The sequence below is a fragment of the Geotrypetes seraphini genome, chromosome 1 (assembly GCF_902459505.1).
Source record: "Geotrypetes seraphini chromosome 1, aGeoSer1.1, whole genome shotgun sequence".
Classification (NCBI taxonomy): Eukaryota; Metazoa; Chordata; class Amphibia; order Gymnophiona; family Dermophiidae; genus Geotrypetes; species Geotrypetes seraphini.
This window is the reverse complement of record NC_047084.1, coordinates 367,311,244-367,330,194: the sequence shown is the minus strand read 5'-3', so window position 1 is coordinate 367,330,194 and position 18,951 is coordinate 367,311,244. Positions and strand designations below refer to the sequence as shown.

General features: G+C 40.4%; 1 protein-coding gene across 23 annotated transcripts in view; it reads left to right on the top strand.

The window, feature by feature from the left end:
• The window catches only part of ADGRL3 (adhesion G protein-coupled receptor L3), a 1,804,713-nt gene that overhangs the window by 376,370 nt on the left and 1,409,392 nt on the right, over positions 1-18,951 (top strand). For all 23 annotated transcript variants that reach the window (XM_033915103.1, XM_033915068.1, XM_033915049.1 and 20 more), the window contains one exon: positions 12,728-12,793. The gene's annotated coding sequence lies outside the window, so the exon portion shown is untranslated. The remainder of the gene's footprint in view (positions 1-12,727; positions 12,794-18,951) is intronic.

The following is an 18,951-nucleotide window of genomic DNA, read 5'->3' as shown; positions in this document are numbered from 1 at the left end:
GTCAAAATCTCTAGTGACTCCAGAATGAGGCTTGGAATGCACAGAGAGGCAATTAGAGCACCAGAATGAGGCTTGGAACATATGGAGAGAGGCAGTTGGAGCACCAGAATGAGGATTGGAATGTCCAGACAGGCAGCTTGGAAATTCATTGGTTGAATAGTGAATGCTATCCAAAAAACCTCAGGAGGTTGTCATGGTTCAGAGGAAACAGAGGACTGTGAGCAAGTAAATTAATAGTGTGGCCTCCTGCAGGTACAGGTGGGGATGGAAGAGATTAATTGTGGGAATGGTTGGGAATGGAATGTATCTTAGTGTGTATGAGTGGGGATGGGTTAGATTCCATTGAGGATGGGTGAAAATTCTGTCCCCGTGCAACTCTTTACCACTTACACAGCCAGTGAAGTGCCACTTATTAATTAATAGGACAGTAGAGGAGACAGCACACCAATGAAAAGATACTGCATGGGCTAGGCAGTTGAATGATTGACTGGGCACATAAACAGAGTGTCAGTCAAATGTGTGCATATAAGCTGGACTAGTGCATACAAGCGGAGTATATGCTTCCAGCTAGTACACATAACAGAAGTTATTGAACAGGACTGTCTGGCTGTAGTGCAAATAAACAGAGTATTCATGTATCCAACTTGTACATAAATGGAGTGCACTATATACACATATGTGGTTTAAGGATATACCAATCCTCATGTAAAATTCCTTTTTGTCCGTGTTCTTTAAGTGAACATCACAGCAGTCCTACATTAAAAAAAACCTCATTTGTTTTCAGAACTTTAAGCACTACGATGAATTAGACATGTAATGATATCACAAAAGATTAGTGACTTATCAAATATGATTGGTATCAATAAGGATGTGAGAGTATTTTGGCAGGAAAATTTAAATGGTTACATTTTGATTTCTTCTTGGTTCAGTGAAACATTTGTGTAAAATCAAAGACTGTGAGGAAATATTGCTTCTGGATCTTTTGTTTAAGAACTGGAACTGGTACCAGTAGAAACTTGGAAGAGATGGGGAACTGAGTTCCTACGTTATCCATAGGACTGGAACAGCACTGTAGTCAGTCCTGCTTGCAGGCTAAAGGACACTGGGGGGGGGGGGTTACTAAGATGTGTTAGGGCACCAACCTGTATTATTTGCCCCTTAACCTGTGTTATTAACAGGTGCGGTGCTCTAACATGGCAATGATTATGACACTGAAACATAACACAACTTGTGACTCAGTAGGGGTAATTTATGTCATTCAATGTCCTTGTGACAGAATTTATGTGGGCCAGACTTCTAGAGCATTTAAAACATATCTGATAGAACATCATTCTTGCATTAAACACCAAGAAAATGGAAGCTCCTATAGTATAGCACTATGTAACAGTTGGACATCATTTTGAGATGTTATAGTGTCTGGTACTTGAGCAATTAAGTTTCGGTAAGAGATGGGGATTTAAAAAAAAAAAAAGACTGAGACAACGAGAACAGTTTTGAATTTACAAGCTTCAGTCAACGGAACCTAAAGGGTTAAACAACACCATCGAATGGCAAGCCTTTTTTTGAAGTAAATGTCTGTAGGACGGTTTGGAGTTACTGTTCTTTTAAGACAATCAGCTGGCATTTGTTATGTGGTTAAGCTGACGGCGTTTGTATGTCAGGGACTGTGTTTAAATCTTCCTGCCTCTTCTGAGCCTGCATTGTAGTTGGAATTTTTCCTGCTTGCAGTGTATTGTGCCCTTTTCTTCAGAGGCAGCATTTGTCTTCAAAACAAGGCTCTTGTAGAGGAGGGGTGATTTTGGATGTTGCTACTAGACTTTATGTGCTTGCTGTGGATTAGTACTGCTTTTTTTGTGACGACAATGTTGCAATTTAATCACTTCCTTCAAAATGGCAGTGTACATTTTCAACTAAAACTGACGGAGGAAGAGACATGTTGTTCAAAGCTAAGTACTAATCCTTTCAGAACTGTTTTGATTCTACAACTACGTCCAGTATACCATTCTGTTCTGAATACTGTGTTTTTGTTTTCTGTCTTAGGGTTATGAGCACAGGTTTATCTCAATTTGTTTTGCGTTTTTTACTATGCTCTTCCGAATGCAAGAGGAGCCTATGATTATAGACTTTAAGCCCTATGTGGCTTTATACAATATAGCTTGGACTTGTACGTCCTGCTTGAATGTCTGAGGCTCGTTTGGTTAATATTTATGATAGTCCAGTTATTCAGCAGAGTGCGGTGTAACTTCAGTGTTTGCCAAGTCTGTGTTTATTTACGAGTATTAAATAAACCTTTTTGATTTTTTTTTTTGCAATTGTTAATGATTAAATCACTCCATATTACATAATAATGAGATGCAAATGCATGTAAAACAACTCACTGCAATATAATGCTTATACCACAGCTCAAAGCTGGGGTTAGTTTACTGCCCTGAAGCATTAGGCTGCCAAACTGATCCAGTTCTTCCAAGCCATTTTTAAAGCGGCTTCAATGTTAGAAAACTGTTGGCTCCAACAGAAATGCTGTCTAGTTACTTCCCCCCCTACCAAGCCGTCTACACAATCTGAAAGGCCTCTTCTAGGATTGACCCCTGCCCCACCTGAATGCCTCACTCCCCCAAAGCTCCCTACCCTCTAAAAGGCACCCCCAAGAATACCTTGCATATTCCCAGATGTCTAGTGGACAGACAGGAGTGATTCCTAGATATTCCTGTCCTCACCGATGCTGGGATCCAAAATGATGCCACTATCACGTAGTGGTAGTCTCCCAGTACTGCCACTATAGGTCATATTTTCATGTAAGGGTTCTTTTGATCAAGTAGTTTCTTTGTAACTCTCTGTACGTATTTATTCATCAGATTACTTTATATACAGCATCTATTTCACAAGAAAGTAGTGCATTGATATAGACATGTAATGCATTATGAAAACAATTGAGCGAATCAAGACATATTCAGCAGCAGTAGTTAACCAGACAGGAGCCACTCCTGTCTGGTTAACTCCTACTGCCGATCTCCCCACATGATACCCAGTGGCAACTAAGTGGATACTGCTGATTAATATAATTTGTGACTACTTTGTGCTGGGCCAGTCTGGAAGTGGAGCAAAGATGAAGCGATAAATTAGGTCACCACCAATAATCAGTAGGACAACTTGCCAGGCTATTTAACAAGTATTAGCATAGAATATTGTCAGTACCTGGATAACTTCTGAGAGTTGCTGAAGACCCAAATATTCAGTGCTGAGACCTGGCTATGTGGGCCTAACCCACCCCACAGTATCCAGCATTTTAAAAATGCTGATCAGTGCTGAAGATTGACCCCACTGATTTTATGTTCTTGTGTTTTAGCAATTAAGTTATTTTACAAATCTCAGATGTTTTTAGTTTATGCATACTGATTTTCAGGCTGCTAAAACATTAGATATGGCTGAAATGAAGCTTTGTACAAGACGTAGATGGCATTACAAAGAGGGAATATCCATGTTTGGTATGCTAAGATCTTGAAAGTTTATGACACATACCACCAGGGGTGCATCGAATTCCCCTTCTACCTCTAACTTATTTCACATTTGGAAGACTAAAGCTTCTTTCCTTGAATTTGAATTGCAAAAAAAGTCTGCCAATCATAACTTTTATAAATCAAATTAAATTTGAATTGCATGATTCCATGATTCACTTAGTTAGTCCTCGCTCCCTTCCTGCTCTGGGAAACATGCTGGCAATTAATTTGATAAAAAGATAAGATTATTTTTTGACTCACTAATCAACTAGAGATGAATAATCTGGATTTTCAAATATTCTGATTTCATCCTTCACTTGTGATACTAATACACTCTTCATGCGTTCAATGTTCACAATTTGGCATATCTATGAGAGTGCAAATTTTGACTGCTGTTCTCCATTTGTGCCACTGTGTTTGCGTATTCACAGACTAGTGCATTTAAAAATTGGCTTTCTTTGCTTTCGCTTTTGCTTCAGAAAATGGCCACCAAAGACCAAATTCGGCAGCCACCTACAAAAATGGCAACAGCTGCATGTCACTCACACATAGTCACCATTTAAAGAATCATGGCCTACATGAAAATTTAGGCATCTGCAATGTAGGCCAGCCAGGGCTTTACTAGTTTTATAAGCTAAGAAAAATAAATAAGTATTGAAATCATTGAAAAAGATAAGAAAAATAGCGATACAGCTGGTCAATGACAGATTGCAGAGCATCGATTTATCATTTTACATCGTTGCGTATGCAATGCATATTTTCCCGATGGTGAAAGAGATCATTAGTTGGAAAGCACATCTGAAGACACAGATAATAGAGTTATAAACAATAAGGGATTACACTATTGAAATACAGTGAAACCTCGGTTTGTGAGTAACCCGGTTTGTGAGTGTTTTGCAAGACGAGCAAAACACTCTTGCAAACCTTAACTCGCAAAACGAGTTTAGTGGGATGTCATCAGCGACGCGGCAGAGGGAATCACAGGCAGTAGAAGGCCGTGAAGCAGCATGTTTAGAGTGCTGCGGCTGCCAATACTGCTGGAGCCGGGACGTTTGTAGGTCGTCTCGTGGTGGGAGGGTCGTATGGGAAGGAGAGATGGGAGGGTCAGCGGGGTTCAGCTGCATGGCAGCGGTAGTCGTGGCAGTGGAAGGGGGGAATTGAAAGATGTTGCGCAAGAGTTCTATTGCACAGGGGGATGGGAAGGAGGGATAGAAAAATGACGAGTTCTACTATACGGGTAATGGGGGGGAATGAAAATGGAAAGATGCTGCTCAAGGGTTCTACTGCACGGGGGGAGGGGGATTGGAGGAAGGGAGGGATAGAGAAATGCTGGGTTCTACTGCACGGGGGGATGGGGGGTGGAAATGGAAAGATGCTGCTCAAAGGTTCTACTGTATGGGGTGGGGGAAGGTGGGAGGGATAGAAAAATGCTGGGTTCTACTGCACGGGGGATGGGGAGTGTAAATAGAAAGACGTTACTCAAGGGTTCTACTGCACGGAGGATGGAAGGGAGGGATTGAAAAATGCTGTGCAAAGGTTCTGCTTCACGGGGGAGGGGGAAGAAAGATGCTGCTCAAGTTCTGCTTCATGGGGGATGGGAGGGATTGAAAGATGCTTCTCAAGAGTTCTGCTTTGGGGGGGAGTGAGCGGAAGGGATAGAAATATGTTGCAGAGGGAATGCACAAGGGGATGGGTGAGAGGGGAGGAAAGATGCTGTTTTCTCCTTGGAGGCTCACGTCAGAGGGGAAGCTTTGGGCCGAGCAAGATATTATTTGCTTGCAAGATATTATTTGTTGTCGATGCCGGGGCCTGTTTGATAAAGAAAACATCTGAAAGGTGACCCGTGAAGGTGATGGAAAGGGAGATGGGTCAACTAGGAGGAGAGGTTAGGTGAATAGATGATGGAAGTGGGGAGAAGGGAGAGAGAGAAGAGGGCAGACGGATGTCAGTTAAGAGGGGAGAGCAGATGCTGAATGGAAATGAAAAAAGAGAACACATACTGGATTGAAGGAGGGGATAAAGATAAAGGGCATATGCTGGATGGGGCAAAAAGATAGTGAAATACTGGAGGGGTGAAGGAAAGGGGTGGCATTCTGTGGCTAGACAGTGAAAAGAGGGAAACTGAGGACTGAATAGTAAGAGAAAATTTGATATAGACAGAAGCAGAATATAGAGAAGAGAGAGATGCCAGAGCATGGGTTGGGGGGGGGGGAGGAGACAGAAATATCAGATCTGAGTGGAGGAAATGAGAAGAGAGAGAGGGGAAGGGAAGGAGATAGATGCCAAACCATGAGGGGAACAGAGGGAAGAAGATGGATGCCAGACCCAAGGGGATGTGGGGAGGGCAGAAGGAAAAATGGAAAGATGGGAGGGGGTTGGCAGACACTGGATGGAAGGAAAGAAGAAAATGACAAGATGAGGAAAGCAGAAACTGTGCGACAAAGGTTGTTAGGAGCCATCAACTCGTGTTCAAGTCCTAGTCCAATGTTAGATGAATATTGGAGAAGAGCAAAGAATACCAAAAACCCCTACACCTTTGCTTCATTGACTACAGCAAAGCTATTGACTGTGTGGATTACAATAAACTATGGAAAACTCTAGTGCAAATGGGAATACCCAAACACATAATTCAGCTGATAGAGAGCAAAGGTAGAAAAAAAATGTCTCTTTTTTATTTTTTTGCTATAGGATAAAATAGTAATGTAGCTGTATTGATAAATGTTTATAAATAGAAAATGGAAATACGGTGGTTGTTTTATTGGACTAATTTTAATACATTTTTGACTAACTTTTAGAGACCAAATTATCCTTCCTCAGGTCAGGACAGGATACAGTAACAGCAGTATACTTTACTGAAGGACTTACAATTTTTTTTTTTAAAACCCAATCACAGGAATTTCAACCTGAGTTCTGTGGTTCTCAGGCTGCTGCTGTAACCATTGGTCTATTCTTCAACTCTGTGTGAATTTATATTAAGAAGTGAATTTTAAAAATATTTTAGTACCATAAATGCTTAGAATTACTGAAGCGAAGTCAAACCTTTAAGACCATTGTAAACAATACATAAAATTTTAAACATAACCCTTTTTTCTATGGGCAGCCAGTGAAGGGAAATTAAGGAGTCCTTTTATTAAAGTGCGCTAAAGATTGGCGCATGCTAAATACTAAGGTGCCCATAGAATATAATGGATGCTTTAGCATTTAACGCATGCTAATATTTAGCATGCCTTAATGAAAGGAGTGGTATGAGCGCCTTTTGAATTATTAGTCAAAATTCTTGCAGAGGCATTTTGAGCAATCGGTAATCCTCTCCACAAATTCTTGGACAAGCCTAACAACAAAACATTACAGTAGTCAAAGTGCGGGAATATCAGCACATAAACAACAAGACGAAAATGTTGAAAATTCACAAAGATGTCTAATAATTTTTAGTCTACAAAAAAATCCTAGAGATATAATTAGATCCTCTAACCAAAATTTACTTGAGGTGCCAACATATAAATTTGTTTATTTAAATAAATACTGTTTCTCTATAATTAAAGTGATAGGACCATAGCTTTGGAACAATTTGCCATCTCCTTTACGTGGACTACAAAACTGTGCAGACTTTAAGACATCCTTAAAGACTTTTTTATTCCAGCAGGCATATAGAAACTAGGATAACTTTCTTATAAGTTCCATTAAAAAAATCAATATATTAGAGAGAGAGAGAATATTTTATGAATTAGTCCAGGATGTACTTAAGATTTATGTTATTTAGGGCCCTTTTTACAAAGCCGTGGTAGCAATTCTTCAGCAGCAAATGCACTGAAGTCCATAGAAAATGAACGGGCTTTGGAGCATTTGCCACAGGAATCATTACCGCCACTTTGTAGAAGGGACCCTTAATTTTTTGCTTATGACTGTATGTCACAATTGTTTCAAATTTGTATGCTATTTGTACACTGCTAAGAACACTTGGATTGAGCGGTCAATAATTGCTGGAAATAAGTATTCTGTACATTTACATGTATAAAGTGCATGTAATATAAGTGCTTGGGTCTAGAATTTTCCTTTAAATGTGCTGAAACTGATTTGAGCATTGTGAAAAGTGAAGGAGAAGTCCGTATATAAGACCATATTTAAATACAATATACAAATCAAGTGCTGGCAAGTCACATGAAACGACATGGAACTGCACCCATCTTATCTATGAATTTTGTTTCATGACGGCATGATAGCTCTGTTGGAGTCCATGCTACTGCTTGAATACTCAGATAGTCATGGGAAAGAAGCACTGGCAAATGGTTAGCAGTGAGCCAGTGAAGCAGAAAGTTAGACGTGCTGGAGGGAAGATTGCTTACTGGAAATAAATCAGGCAGTGAAGCATTTCTGGAACTGGGGAAGCATACCGCACTGACCTGCAATTTAAGCGTGAAATTGGGGAGTTTTGTAAAAAAAAAAAAGACATAAATAAGAGGAGAACAGCATGGGAATGGACAAAGCACTCGACATGTAAAGATTTTAAACTGCTTTTGTATTTGTAAGGTGCATACATCGGGAAAAGGTGGCCTCACAGCGTGTCTCTCGTCACTTGTTTCTTTCTCTGGAAAGGGACTTCATGGTAGCAGATCATAAGGAAGAAGGGAGTCCATCCTGGGATTCACGTCTAGAACAATAGTCTCTTTTCTCTCCGCTTTGTGGCCTGTCATTGATGGGATATGCAGCAGAATTCACAGATGCATAACAATCTGACACAAGCCATAATGTGAACACTTCTGCTACAGTCCCTGTAGCTGGACTGAGACCACAGTCATATTTAATTTAAAGCTGCCTTAGCTGAGATTTGAAGTTAGTAGTTTATGGGTGAAGGGCTCTGTAATACGTTAATGTTTCTTGACCTGAAAAAGGAGCCCTGGCTATAATTGGGTTTTGTCACACACACAGAGGGATCATTGTATGCTGATTGGATCCTACAGAGATTCTCTTTGAGTCAGGTTTGGTTGAGGAAGAGTCCCCTAATGGTCAGAAATGGAAGATACTGTTGTACCGGAGGAAACCATCCCTGCTCAGATATGGCAGTACTGCTGCTAGTTGAGGGCAGTTGTTCCTGGTTAAGTGTTTTTGTCTCATCTCAGCACCACGTCGATCTGAGAGTAAATGTGTCTTTATGTGGGAGTGTGTGGCGCAGTCGTTAAGAGCTATAGCATCAGCACCCTGAGGTTGTGGGTTCAAATTCCACACTACTCCTAGTGACCCTGGGCAAGTCACTTATTCCAAAAAATATACCTGTATATATACAGGAAATAAGAGAGAAGGGATCTAATTCTGCAAAAATAAAAAAAAATCCTCTCTTTTATATTTCTTTTCTGTGTGTATTATTCTTTTGGAAGAAATGGCTCTAAAAGCTCTTCTCTCACAACTGTCTCTCAAATGTATTGTTGATTATTCAAAAGGGGAAGGGGCCTCAGATTCCCGTGCGTTGTGACGTATGTTAACTGATCAACCGCACTGGAAAGGGAAGATACCTCATTGGCCCCACTCCCCCTCCTCTCTAATATAAATCGTTCAATGCTGATTTACACTCTTAATATGTTATGCTCTTGGAAACACTTCACTTCAAGAACCAAAGAGTAATGCAAAGAACTTCGCTTAGGCGGGGGTTTCAGTTATGCCCTACAGTTATGCATGAGCCTGTATGAGCGTGAGAAGTAATGCCGAGAAGTCTATTCCTCTGACGCAGCTACACAGCGAAATGCCAGCTAGCTTCTGTTGGCAAAAGTGGACCGGCAAAGACAGCAGGAGAAGCAACATGCCTGTAGTACATAACTGAAACCCTGCCTAAGCGAAATTCTTTGCATTACTCTTTGGTTCTTGAAGTGAAGTGTTTCCAAGAGCATAACATATTAAGAGTGTAAATCAGCACTGAACAATTTATAATAGACAGGAGGGGGGAGTGGGGCCAATGAGGTATCTTCCCTTTCCAATGCGGTTCAGTTAACATACTTCACAACGCACGGGGATCTGAGGCCGCTTCCCCTTTTGAATAATCAACAATACATTTGAGACACAGTTGTGGGAGAAGAGCTTTTAAAGCCATTTCTTCCAAAAGAATAATACACACAAGTCACTTATTCCCCCATTGCCCCAGGTACATTAGATAGAGTGTGAACCCACTGGGATAGATAGGGAAAAATGCTTGAGTACCTGAATGCAAACCACTTAGGCTATAAGTAATCTAATATAATCTTATATTTCTGTGTCGCTCATACCTAGGTAGGCTCAAGTAGTATATAAATACTAAAACAAAAAATATAGGAGACAGTCTCTGTTCCTTCAGAATTGAGTCTTTCTGTGGGCATGATCTGGCATACTGGTCAACGGCAGGCATTAGGAGGGGGACTTTTGATTCCTCACTGGTTTATTCATTAGTAGAAATGTGGGTAGTACTAATATTTTGTTCTCTTGGATAACTTAATCTACTAGGATGATGAGTGGCCTGTGGTCTCTGTTGTTCTACAGCCTTACTTTGGACCTAGTTTCTTAAACATTTATGGGCACTGGCTCAGTCAGTAAAGGATGCACAGAGACAAGCTATTTCCTTTGGCCTTCAGGAGTTTCGGTCACTGGTTTGCTAAGATTTCTGTACTGAGCAACAAAATAACAATAATTTGGAGAAGGCCTGTTTTGATGATTAGGTGATACTATCAGAAAGTATTTAATTAGGGGGCCCTGTTGCTAGAGGGCATTAAACCCATAGCATATAGTTAGCATTTGCTGACCGGCTACCTCGGAACATTGACGTGTGGTGGAGTATTTTGGGCGTTAGCACACAATAAGCTGTATATTAGCAATGCTGAAGGAAGGAACATAAGAGTGAAACCCTTGGGAAAAACAGCAAGTGACAAAATATGAACAGCTTATGAACAAGATTACACTACTGCTTGACTTCCCCTCTATATGCCTGTTACACTCCCTTTGTTGCTCTTTGTCCCACCTGGTTCCCTTTTGCACATGATAACATGTTAGCCTCACCTTGTACTTAGATCCAATGCCTACAGAATCTATACATTTCTCCTTGAAGATGATTTGTTAGCCTTTAATATTGTTCCTAGGTTCCCTTTGTTTTCTGTACCACCACCACTTCTTCTGTTACCCCGCTCTCTAAAACTGTGTTTGTTCTACTGTTACCCGCCCTGAGCTTTCTGGGAGGGCTACTGCAATGTGGGCCGTAGGCCCCTCCCTGGTGCATCATGTGATACATGGGGAGGAGCTGAAGGCCCTGATTGACTCAGGCACCTAGAGCTCCTCCCTTGGGAGGCGCCTGAGCCAATCAGGGACTTCCTTAGGGAAACAAGATAGTGAATCAATCTCTGTTTGAAAATCGGCTAGAGAATCGGCCAACAGTGATTGAGTCGCTATCTTTAGTGAATCTGGGCCTAAGTGGTTTACATTCAGGTACTTGAGCTTTTTTCCCCATCTGTCCCAGTGGACCCACATAATGTACCTGGGGCAAAGGGGGATTGAGTGACTTGCCCAGGGTCACAAGGAACAGTGTGGGATTTGATCCCACAACTTCAGGGTACTGAGGTTGTAACTCTAACCATTGCACCACACACTCCCCTTCAGTGGCCAGGTTTTGTAACATAATTTTTTTTTTAATCTACTTCTAAGCTACTGAGCCATGCATTTTTTCCTGATTAGAGCTGTGGGCTGAGAACCAAGGGAACAGGGTTCAATTCCCACTGCAGCTCCTTGTGACTCTGCAGAAGTCACTTAACCCTCCACTGTCCTAGGTATAAAATAAGTATCCAGGAATGTTAGTTAGAACTAGTGTTTATGAGATTAAATGTATGTTAAGTTAATCAGGTTTTCTATTCTGCCTTTTCCTATTCAGTTCAAGGTCGGACTACAAGAGATTGGGTCAGTTGCTAGTAGAGGTAGATCAGTACAACTGTTAATACAATTAGGATGTAGTAGTACGTAGTTACAAGTACTTGTAGGTCATCATTGGCTCATTGTTATGTCCCAGGAGTTGCATTACCATTTAAGTTACTTCAGGGTTGGCTCCCTGTCTTGGTACAGAAATGCTTCTAAAAGTTTTCTGAACTTGAGATAGTGGTCACAAGATTGTAGTGCGACTGGTAGTTGGTTCTACCATTTTGCTTATTGATAATGGATGGATACCATGATAAAGCTTAACCCCCCTCTTACCATCCCCTCCCTAACCCCAGATCCTACTTTTCCCTCTCTTGGAAACCTTCTCTGATCTAACGTAACCCTTCTTCCATAACTCTTTTTGTAATCCGCTTTGAACTGAAAGGTAATGGGGGAATAGAAATCTGTAATGTAATGTAATAAGGTAATTTGCCTGGTAGACTTTACATTGTTGCATGCTGGGAATTTTAAGTGGAAAAAATTTCTGGTGGAATATTTGTTGGAGGCACCTTGGCTAACTCTGTTAGGTAGGCGGGGCATTCCCTCAGGATCTTGAAGATGAAATGTATATTGTTTTAATGTTAGTTATGTTTTTACATTTCTTTTGTTTTAATAGTTGTGCATGTATTTTGGAGCCCACTTAGGTTTAGGCGAGCTATAAGTTTTTTTAAAATAACAAAAATAATAAATAAAATCCCATTTCCTTTCCCATTTATTTATACATTTGTTATACCGCCTTCCAAATCAACTTCAGGGTGATTTGGACCAAGTTTTATATTTGACACTGAAAAATTGCCGCTGAAAGAAATTAAAGAAACGGCATTAGTGCTTAACGGCAGGGCTCATGCCCAGCTTTTAGGTAGGAGGATTTGCACCAACCAAAACTTGGTGTAAATCCCTGTGCCTAAATTAGGCAAGGATCTGGCGTATTCTGTAACACTGTGTGTAAATTCTTGATATGCCTATGATACTCTCATGATCACGCTCCCTGTTGGAACCATGTACAAGAATTTACATGCACATATTTATTGCATAGCATGGAGTATGATTCACATGTAAATTCTATTTATTGTCAATTAGTGTTGATAATTATTAGCACCTAACTATTGGTGCAAATTGCTTTGTTACTCAGTTAAATTGTGCACCATATATAGAATCCAGGGGTTTATGTGTTCTAGAACGGTAACAGAATCTGCATTCTAGTATGATATAATACAATTTCAATATATGATATAATACATTTTAATGACTGTACTAGAGATCTGAGAAGCAATATAAATAAGATACCTATTTTCATTTTTCTTTCTTTCCAGAAATGCTGAATTCTGTGACCTCCAAAGAAACTCTTATGGATTGTTAGAAACAGAAGAATAAATAAGGTAATTCTGCCTTTGCAGATCTCTTCAGTCTATAAATTAGAAAAATAATTAGGCTATTTTGATCCGTTTGAACAAAGTCAATCTTTCTGATGCATTGCTGGCAACTGAGGTTTGGCAATAACAATAAACTGCAAAGTCAGAGCAAAGGCATCACCTGCATTTCCTTTACAGCTCTGATTGGTAAATAGTGCTTCCACTTAAACTGACAAGTGGAGCAAATTGTTGTGATGGACTTTGGGCAAAAATCCTGTGAAATTGTATTCAAACCTACTGTATTCACTTTCTTAGTATCAGCATTTAGGAGGCTGGACTAAAGAATGTTAGCATGCTTTTTGAATTTCATACCAACAACGGCAATTTTTTTTTTAACTTGCAGGAAGACTAAACCCAATATGACTCAATATATCTCTGAATTTCTTTGAAATCCTTTAAACTTTTTAAATTCTTACACATAAGACTTAAATCAATCGTCTCTCATGCATTTGTCCAGATTAAATTTCATCTGCCATTTGGACGCCCAGTCTTCCAATTTCCTAAGGTCTGCCTGCAAGTTTGCACAATCTGCATACGTTTTAACAACTTTGAACAGTTTAGTGTCATCTGCAAATTTAATCACCTCACTCGTCGTTCCAATTTCCAGATCATTTATATAAATAAGTTAAATAGTGCTGTCCCAGTACAGATCCCTGTGGCACTCCACTGTTTACTCTCCTCCATTGAGAAAAATGACCATTTAACTCTACCCTCTGTTTTCTTTCCAATTCCTAATCCACAACTGAACTTTGCCACCTATCCCATGACTCTTTAATTTTATCAGGAGCCACTCATGAAGAACTTTTTCAAAAGCTTTCTGAAAATCTAGATACATATACTATATCAACCAGCTCACCTTTATCCACATATTTATTCATTTAGGTTTGACTTTTATTGGCATAAATGTCTGTGCCTAAATGTTAGTCTTGCAGACGAGTGATACTTATGATTATATAAAATGTACCTAACTCCAGAAGCAGTTTATAGAATAGCGTCGAGCATGGACTATTTCAGCACCAAATTCTTAGGTGACATATAGAGAATTTACTCCTATTTGCAAATTGTAAAGGAAGGAAAATAATTACTGTATTTTCAAATTTTGAACAAGTAATAGATGTGGTAGCCCAGAGCATATTATTTTTCTTTAAGTACATTCATACAACCCCCCCTAAAAAAAAACAAAAACCCAACAAACTACCAAACAAACAATAAAAAAACCAACAAAAATAAAAACAAAAAAAACCCCTCAAGCAACATTTGGAAACATTTGGCAGGCTAGATGCAAAGCATCACTATTTTTAAAATGTTGCTGACCTGGGATCATTTTTTCCTTCTGCTAGATATATAGGGCTCCTTTTACAAAGGTGCGCTAGCGGTTTTAGTGCGCGTGTTAGCCGCTACCGCCTCCTTTTAAGCAGGCGGTAGTTTTTCAGCTAGCGTGTGCTAATCATGTGCATGCACTAAAAACGCTAGCGCGCCTTTGTAAAAGGAGCCCATAGGTACATAGTAGGTGCAGGGTTGGTGAATACTACAAGGATCGAGACATTGAGGGTGTCTTGGGATCATGCTTACTGCACATTATTGAGGATGGTATGAGGTGATTAATTAATCGGGAATTAATTTTTTTTGAGTCTTAAATTTGATTTGATTTTTGCAATTTTCTTTTTTAAATGTTCTTCAAACTGTATCATTATCTACTAGGGAAACAAATTTGTGTTTTATGATCTACTAGCGTTAAAGGTTTTTCTGTCAGATAAGGCTCAGGTTGTGAGTGAGCTTTGGACAGTTCTGTTGGAGAAGCTTCTGTTGCTGATGGTTGAGGCAGAACTGAAAGTTTATTAACTTTCATGTGTGTTTTATGTTTGTTAGATTTTTGTTATACCAGCTTTCTCCCTGGAATTATGGACTTTTTATCTTATCGATTTGTTGTTTAGTTTTCATTTAGTTTCCTTTTTTTTTCTGTGTTACATTACATTAAAAAGATCTTGGGGCTCATTTTCAAAAAAGTAAAACATCTAAAGAAATGGCATAGAGTGACATTTGGATGTTTTGTTTGCTAAAAACATTCAAATTACCATTTTTGAAGCACATTTTTAGAATGGTTTTCTATGCTGTTTGTCTGCAGTGTGCCTAAATCTCAAAGGGGTGTGTTGGGGCATATTATGGGTGAGATTAGGTCAGACATATGATTTGAACGTTTTTCTGTAATAATGGAACATTGCAGAAAACATCCAGGACATTTGAGGCTAGACATGTTTCAATAATTAATAAGTTTTAAAAAGGTAGCAAAACTCAGCAGATGACCACTGTAGGCATGAAGGCATGGCCTTCCTTACTCCCCCAGTGGTCACAATCTCATATCACTCCCCAAGAATGTGAATTAAACACCTGTATGGCAGCTTCAAATGTTATGGCCAGTTCTCTTATAGCAGCAAGCAGGTCTCTGGAGTAGCCTAGTGGTCAATGAAGTGGATTACAGTGAAGGGGACCCAAGTTCCTATCCCATTCTAACTAGTACACTTCTGGTAGAAAGTGTGAGTTCTCCAAAACCCACTCAAAACCTACTGTACAGACTTAAAGGTGACAGCTCCAGGCATAAGGGCTATTGGGGTGGTATACAGTTGGGTACAGTAGGTTTTGGAGGGCTTACCTTATAATGTAAAGGGGTTTTAGTGAGATATATACATGAGACCTTATATGTAAAGTTCACTACACTGCCCCCTAGGGTGCTCTGCTGGGATTGATGTTGTAACCCATTTCAAAGGATTTGGGATTTCTGTGTGGCCAGTCTGCTAAGAATGCTAGGACCTCCTATGTCCCAATGGCTGTTTTTGAATGCGTTTTTCATTTGGATATTTTTTTTAATGGTTCAAAAAGATAGATACCGAGGACAAACACATCTAGGAAATGGCCATTTTCAAAACATGTTTTTCTGGTTTGAAAATGGTAATTTTCTCTATTGGATTTTTGAATATTTTTCCAAAAACGTCAAAAATTGGATTTTGATGTCATATTGAAAATGACCCTTCTCATAACCTGAAGTTAACATTCAAGTTTAAAGTGGCTAACAATAAGAGCAACTAGACAGTAAGTAGAAATTTACATTAAAAAATCTTTATTTTAAAATGAGAATTAAAATATTCTAACTGAAATGCATCAGATACATATTTTGTAAAAAAAAGTTTTCAATAGTTTTATAGAGCAAAGATAATCTGTAGTTCCCTTAATTGAAAAAGTAGGATAATGAATTGCCTAACAACTTATGATATTTTGTGGATTTTGGCGATGGAAATCCTAGCAGTAATTTCTCTTTTGTATTCTTTGAGAATAAATCTGACAACAGTTGGAACTTATCTGCCTTCTATGTTGATGATTCTCCATATAAAATCCTAAAAACAAAAACTTTGAAATATATTCTAGCTTCAACTGGGAGCCGATGTACTCTTATCAGTAGGGGAGTTATTGAATCATATTTAGATACAATACAAATTAATCTGGCTGAAATCAATTAAGCTGAAATTTCTGAGACTTGGTACATTCTAAGAAAATGATATTACAACAGTCCAGCTGTGAAAGAACTAAAGATTGAACAATAAGTTTAAATACTTGTAGTTAAAAGAAAATGTCTAACTGCTCTCAATTTTTCAGGAGTATAAATATGTTCTTAATGATCTTATCTACTTGATTTTTCAATGTGACAAAACTGTCCCATTCTGTTTCATGAATTCAGGAAGACCTTTCCATTTTATATTAAAATCAGATACATATCCTGCAAATCTGGTTTCCTGATCCATTTTATCTATGGTCTTATATCCCGCCAAATCCTTCAAAGTGGAGTCCAAAGCGGGTTACAACATCAATTAATATATCACAAACATTACAACAGCAATTATTGCAACACAGATATAAATACCCAGTGCAGGAAAAAAAGTCTAGTTGTATCCCTAATATAGACTTCTAGTACAGTGAGTTTGTGGTGTAGCATAATATGATTGTGTATGTAGCATGATATGACTGATTTTGCTGGATCTAACAATTATAAAAATGTGGCTTGAATTACCGTATTTTCACGCATATAACGCGCGCGTTATACACAATTTTACAAACCGTGCATAACCATGCGCGTTATATGCGTGAGCGCGTTGTACAAATTTTTTTTTACATAGTTCCCCCCCGACGTCCGATTCATCCCCCATCCCTGAAAGCCTGATGCCCCACCCCGAAAGACTGCTCACACCCCCACCCTTAAGGAAGCAAAACGCTGATCTAGGCTGTCAAGTTTATCTAATATGCATTGCAGTTTACCTCCAAGAGTAGCCTCCAAGGCTGCCTGTATCTCCGCAGCCACTTCAGCCACCCATACCGAGCTGGGGGTCATCGGGGTAGGCGAGCCCACGTGGTCCGCCATCTTGGATTCAGCCGGCCCAGATTTTCCACACTCTTTTCTTGTTAATTTGGTGGCCATGAATGCCGCAGATCTTCTGACTGGCTTGCCCGTAGTATATAAATTCATAAATAGTACATATATAGCGAGGGAACGCGGAAGAAAATTGCTGAAAATTTGCAGATCTGCTTCACGTGTTACAGAGCTGCAAATGCTTGCTGCTAACAGCCCTGGTGCTTCCTCTGCCGCGGGTCCGGGCAGAGGAAGCACCAGGGCTGTTAGCAGCAAGCATTTGCAGCTCTGTAACACGTGAAGCAGATCTGCAAATTTTCAGCAATTTTCTTTCGCGTTCCCTCGCTATATATGTACTATTTATGAGTTTATATACTACGGGCAAGCCAGTCAGAAGATCTGTGGCATTCATGGCCACCAAATTAACAAGAAAAGAGTGTGGAAAATCTGGGCCGGCTGAATCCAAGATGGCGGACCACGTGGGCTCGCCTACCCCGATGACCCCCAGCTCGGTTTGGGTGGCTGAAGTGGTTGCGGAGATACAGGCTGCCTTGGAGGCTACTCTTGAAGGTAAACTGCAATGCATATTAGATGAACTTGACAGCCTAGACCAGCGTTTTGCTTTCTTAAGGGTGGGGAGCCAGTGGTCCTTCGGGGTGGGGCATCAGGCTTTCAGGGCTGGGGGATGAATCGGACGTCGGGGGGACAGGACTTCAAGGGCAGGGCGGCGAGAAGAGAGTCGAGGCGGCGAGAGGAGAGTCGGGGCGGCAACAGGAGAGTCGGGGTGGCAAGCAGCATGCGCAGTATACGCGTGTGTGCGCTATATATTGTAACCAGACAGACATCGTGCCTGACTTGGTTCCAGCTAAAGTTTCTGCTAGGACACAAAAGAAAACCCGGAAGGGAATGGACAAGGGTTGTGCTAGGGATGATTTTCAGGTTAACCACCAGGGGGAGCCTGAAATCTCCAAGGACCTCCTGCAAGAGCAGTATCTAGGTCACCACAGGAGGAGCCCAAGAGCCCCAGACAGGTCTGCTGACTCGGGTAGAATAGGGCGTGCCACTGCAGTACAAAAGCCAGCAGCTGAGAGCAAGCAGGGAGGCAGGCTAGGGAGAAGGTTCAGACCTCTCTTCCCTGAGAGTCTCCTCGGGCCAAGCAGGGACGATACAGCCTCACCCATGGAGGTACAGGAGGCTGGTGAAATGCTGGAGGAAGTTTTTTCTGATGCTGATCTTCCAATGGAACTTGACAACCTGCCTGAAGAAGTGAGTCGCTGTGAGGAAGCCATGGAGGTTGGTCTTTCCATCAGCTGCAAGTCCTAATTGGCAGGAACAGTGAGTGTGTTTTCAGCTCCTTTTTGTTTGAAAGTGACTGTGTGCTGAAACTGGACTTGTTGGGATTTTTGCTTTTCTTTTTCTCTTACTTGTATGAAGCTGAAAGTGTCAGTTTTTGGGAGAGGTTTGCTGTTACCTGGGAGGGCATTTTGTAGGCTATATTATAGCTAATTGAAAGCAAACCTGTGACACTCTCCTTTGCCTGGCAGTTTAGTGTAGGGCTGCCAGAGGCTTCACTATAGGAGCACTGTGGATAGTGAATCCAGTGCCTTGAACTCTATTTGGTACTACACAGTATAACCTGTTTTGGAGCAGGTTGCATTGAGCTCTGAGGTGAGCCTAACCTCAGGGAAAGAAAAACAGTTGGAACTTTATTCTTTGGAACTAATTGTTG